Source organism: Drosophila sulfurigaster, chromosome 2R (assembly GCF_023558435.1).
Source record: "Drosophila sulfurigaster albostrigata strain 15112-1811.04 chromosome 2R, ASM2355843v2, whole genome shotgun sequence".
Taxonomy (NCBI): Eukaryota; Metazoa; Arthropoda; class Insecta; order Diptera; family Drosophilidae; genus Drosophila; species Drosophila sulfurigaster.
In genome coordinates this window covers 29,093,078-29,098,647 of record NC_084882.1, presented here as the reverse complement: position 1 = coordinate 29,098,647, position 5,570 = coordinate 29,093,078, and positions in this window count along the sequence as shown.

The window sequence follows — 5,570 nt, the reverse complement described above, 5'->3', positions numbered from 1 at the left end:
ATATCGAGATCTGGGTCTTGTCTAGTCTTGAGTATTTCGGCTTCCGCTCGCTGCTTGCGTACGCTTCAGGCGTCAAGTTACGACTGATTGCCGACTACCGACGACGCCAGGCATTGCCCGCTGGGCACGTTCACTCCGAGCTTCTGTCGCTCGCTCGCTTCGTCGCTCTCTCACTTGCTTGCGCTTACGCTCTTTGTGTGTCAACCGGTTTAATGCTCTCTTTGGCATGCATGCTCTTTAGCGTGGCGCTGATTGGTTAACGTTTCGCCTGCGGAGCAGCTCTTGGGCATTTTGTGGCTCTGTGACTTGTTAATGGAGTTGCAGCCGAAGCGAGCTTCGTTCGTTCATCGGCTGACGTCGTCGTTCCTGTTGTTGTTGTTGCTGCTGTTGCTGCACGCGCATGCGTGAGTGTCTTGAGGCGCTTTTTTATGATTTCAACTTAATTATGTTTATAAACGCTTGACGGGCCACTGTGCCGATCGCTTGTGCTTCTTGGGCGCTCTAGATCTAGTTAAAATGCCGCACAGACGACGCGACGAGACGCGTCTGCCAATTGCTCAGGCGTTTCATTAGCGTTTTATGGCTTGATCATGCCTGGGGACAACAGCAGCATGCTGCACGCCTGACGCTCCATGCTGCACGCTGCATGCAGCAGCATGTTGCATTGCTGCAGGCGGACAATTAACACCTGGATTATGGGGGCAAGCAGAGCACACAGAGCCCAGCTTCCCGCTACGAATATGATTTGGTGCACAGTTGACCATTTCGGGCAGCCAATTATTGTCGCTTACCGTTTGTTGCATGCCACACATATCGCGAGGCAGACGCTGGGAGACAGTGCGGCGACGGCGACGGTGACGACGACGACGACTCTGCCCAATTATATGCAACTAAAGTGTGTATAAATCAAATTTAAATGCAACTCTTGGGCTATCGATGCTGCAGTTTGTAGCAGCAAAACAAAAGACTTAAGCAACAAACTTGGCAATTACATGCAACCAAGCAAGCTGCCAGACAGCCAGACAAGCAACGCGGCAGCATCTTTTGTTGTTATTGTTGCCATCGTTGGTTGCTGTCTAGAGCTCTAGCTGTAGCTGTTGCTGTTTGCTGTTGCTGTGTGTTGTTAGCGGCTCATATTTCTTAGCGCGCATATCTAAATATCGAATCATGTCGCTGATTTGCTCTGCCGCACCATTGTTGTTGCCCCAAGGCAGCCACAGCAACAAGCTGCAGTCTGAAGACAGACAGACAACAACAACAGCAACAACAACTACAACACACACTAAATCTCATTGTGCCGTTGTGACATGACTCTTGTTCGACAATAGATAAAACAAATTGACTTGGTGTGTGCCCAAAATGTCTTCTCTTAGCCATTGCAATCGCATAGTCGACAGTTGGCAAGATTTCCCCCGCGTTTTGGTGGGCGTACTTTGGCCAACTTCAAAACGTTGCCAGCCGCTTCGCATTTTGCTTCCTTTGTCATCTTTTGCAGTGAGAAAAGCAAAAGAAGAAAAAACGAAAAAACAAAAGCAACAACTGCACTACAATACCTATTATCAACAGCATATCTACGAAATCCCCAAGCGACAATTGTCCACCAACAGCAATAACGACAACAACAACGACAGCAACAGCAAAAAACACGCTGTCCAAATATGTTGCAAGTTGGTGTTATTCTTCACACGGCATCATAAATTTCACGTATAATTGACGCTTTCAGTTATATCAAAATTGGCTAAAAGGCGACGACCACAAAGCCACACAGCAATAGCAACAGCCACAACAACAGCAATCGTTGAGCTTTTGCGTTGGTGGCTCTCGTTGTGGCCAGTTGAGTTGAGTTGAGGTGACTACAGACTCCAGGGATTACTTTTGCACGCTAGACTCGCACTCGTTTGTTGTCTCTCTGTGTGTCTTACATTGTTTTTAGCTTTGTTGATAAGCTAATAATAGCCAGGCAGACAGACAAAGCGACAATTGGAGAGACAGATAGACTTTTCGGGGGAGCAGCCAGTGAGTGAGTCAGTCAACAACAACAGCTACAGCAACAAGCACTTACAGGTGTCGCTTTTGATACCCGTTACTTAAAAGATAAAAGGGTATAACAACTTAATAATACAGTAAGGAAGCACAGCCTCTGACTTAAATATATTCTAGGCGTTTCAATCTACCTAAAATGCGATAATTCTTAAAATGTGCTACAGGAAATTTAATTTATATAAGAACAAAAAACAAGTGCAGTGACGTTCATAAATAAACTATGAAGTATCTTCTGGCCAACCCAACCCAACTTAAGCTTTCTCACTTATATATTTTTTAACTATTTTACTTTTGCGTTGGCGCCTTGGACACACTTTAATAGCATTTCTTTGTTCAAATTAGCTTTCATTTTTCTCTCGCTTTACATATCTATTTATTTGAACAATCATTATATTTTTGTGTGTGTTTGCTGTTTGTGTTTTGTTGCCACATGCATTGCCATTGACAGCTGCACAAGTGGCACTCGAAACATGTTGCCGCACACGCCATAAATCCAGAAATCAAACATATTGAATAATCAAAAAAACTGCTCAACAAATTTTCAGCCTCAATTCGAGTTCAACCACCTAAGCGGTTGCAACTACTTGCAACTTGCCCACGCCACACACGCCTCACACTCCTCACACCACATTGAACACCCACCCTGCAACAGTGGCAACAGTTTTGTGGTCATTCATGCAACCCCCTTCGCTGTGGCTGCAGCAGCTAGAGCTGCTTTCGCTCATTAAGCAAACAGTCAAATATGTTGCCAATTTTCCAACCAGTTGTTGGTTTTACACCACTCACAAATTTTTATGACAGATTTTTCAAGTGTTTTTGCGGTTGCTGTTGGTTTTCTATACCCTGTAGCTGTAATTGCAGTGGGGTATACTGAATTTAATTATACAAGTGTTTAGTTTTTGGTAAATGTATATTACTGCAAAATATTGAGAGTTAAAAAAGTAAAAGTAGTTAAAGTGTGGAAAAGTATTACTGGGATTCCATATTATTAACTCTTCTGTTCCATGTCACAAATAATTTAAAGATTATAACCAAACTAATCTCATCTTCCAATATTTTATTCTTGGTATAATATAAAATATATATATATTTACTTTTAGGCAGCAAATCCTAACATTATTCATTCATATAACATAAAATACTTTGCGCTCATCAAATTATAAGAAAGGTAAGAGCTAGGAGGCTGAAAGTTAAACACAACATCATTTACCACATTTTACTAAGCAATAAAGCTGAGATTACATTAACTATCTAGATTGAAATCAGACTTTAATGTTATATTCAATCTTATCTATCTAAAATCAATACCCAGATTACTCAAGTTTCATTTCCTTTCAATTTGTAAGCTATTTAGTAGTCGATCATTGTTCAATCATTTGGTTTTGTGGTGGCGGCTTTGGTTTGCGGTGGCGATGGCGGTGGCAACTGAGGGCGTTGTGTCTATGCGGTTAGGTTGGACGGCAGCCAAGGCGTTGTGGCATTGAGGCAGGCAGCACAGGCAGCAAATTCGACTTCCAGCGTGGAGACAGGCAGAGGTCTGTTAAAGAAAAACATTGCCGGAGGTTAGTTGTTTATGAACCTTTTTATTGCCTTCTGTTGGTCTTACAGATTTATGCGCCATATTTCAATGTTGGAGTAAGTACTTTGTGTGGTTTACCGCCACTGACAGCCGGCGAAAACGTAGAATCTCTCTCACTACTACTTAAAAACTATGGTAGTTACTTGGCCACAATGATTTTACTATTTAGTAAAGCTGATTAATAGCTAAATTTTAGCGGAAAATTAGCTAAATTCGAAGGTGGCTACAACAAATTAAGACTCTATTATTTTTCTTAAGTTTGCAATTTGGTTTTGAGTGAACAGTATTTACTTTTAGGTATGGGTAATTTTATTAGGTAAATACTTTTAAGTATTTCAAAATATGGGTTATTTTATTAGGTTCTTTTCACTCAACAAAATTCTTATTATTAGGCAGTTATGCCTATGAAATTTTTTGGAATATAATTTATAGGTATTGTTAATTTTTTTTTTTATATTATTTGTAATCTATTATTGTCTAAATGGCAAAACAAATTTGATAAAATTATAGATAGATAAATCCAAATAATTATTACAATATCTTAGTCTATAGTTTGTGTTCCTAAAAATATGTTTATCTTATCTTCTAATCATTGCTTTCCAAATAGTTATTTATCTATCTAAGTCTATAATTCTATTACCCTATTTTCGCTTTGCCTCCCTCTGTATGAAAAAAAGTAGAGTACGATATTTTGATTCGCCACCCTTATCCGAATGTCGATCATTTATAAGCTGCCACCTGAGCAACATTTGCAACTCCCTCTGCCGCATTGTCACACTTGTCTCGCTGGCTGTGAACCTTGCACATGTTGTCAGACAAGAGGCAAGTTCATCAGTTCATCAGCGCAATTCGCGGCATTTGTGGTACGCCTCATTTAAGCCAACCCCAACCCCAGATGAGGGATTGCCGCCCCTATCATAAATGTAAATGAAATCAGAAAGGCAAACATTGTGCTACAGATACGCAGCCAAATTATAACACGAACAAAGGCGATTAATTAGCGGGGAGGGAGGGATGAGTTTGAGTGGTGAAGTCACCACAAGATGCGAAGCTGCGCCGGCGTGTTGTCGCCCTGTAATCGAAACCCACAAAGGAGAGTGAAAAGGGGGTAGTCAAATTGTGTTGCGCGTGCTCATGTCGATGATGTTGATGATGATGATGATTATGATGCTGAGGCTGCTGCTTGGCAAGCGCGAACAACTTGCAACCGAGCACGATGTGTCTCCAGTTTAAACACTGTTTACTTTTGTTTTTGGCTGGGTGCAAACGCAACACTCGAAAACCAAAACCTCAACCCCACCCCACCCCAAAAAGAAAAGAGTTGCATGCACGTGCATATGTCATTTTTTATGGCGCTGTTCGTGTTGCCATAAATCCATAACAATATGACAACTACAAGTACTTTAGCGGCAGCTTCTCTCATGTGCAACATGTTTGCACGTTCACGCCACAGTCAGAGGCACACAGGGCGTCTCTCTATCTCCCTCTCTCTCTCTCTTTCTCTCTTTCGGAGACAGAAACAAGCAATGGGCTACCTTCTTTGGCTGATTGCGATCAGCAACCGCTTGCCATAGGCCATAGGATGCTCATTTGTGACTTTGGTTGCTGCTGTTGCAACTGTTGTTGTCTTCTACGCTTCATTTTACAAAATATTTTGCACCGCCGCCGTCGCCGCCGATTTTGACATGATTTACATGAAGACGCACATTTTTATTACATTTTCGTGGGCATAAGTGCAACCACCACCGGCCTCTGCTTTGATTTTTTTTTCGGTTACGCATCGCAACATGGAAAACTCAACAGCTGTGCGCGGGTTGACAAGGGTTAAGTTTTCTGGCCTAATCATTTATCATCTTTTTTTTTTTGGTATTGTTTTGCACTTCTATTTTTCTGTTACAATTTTCAAGTGCAGCTACACACCCCTGCGCCCACTTGTTTGCAATTAAAA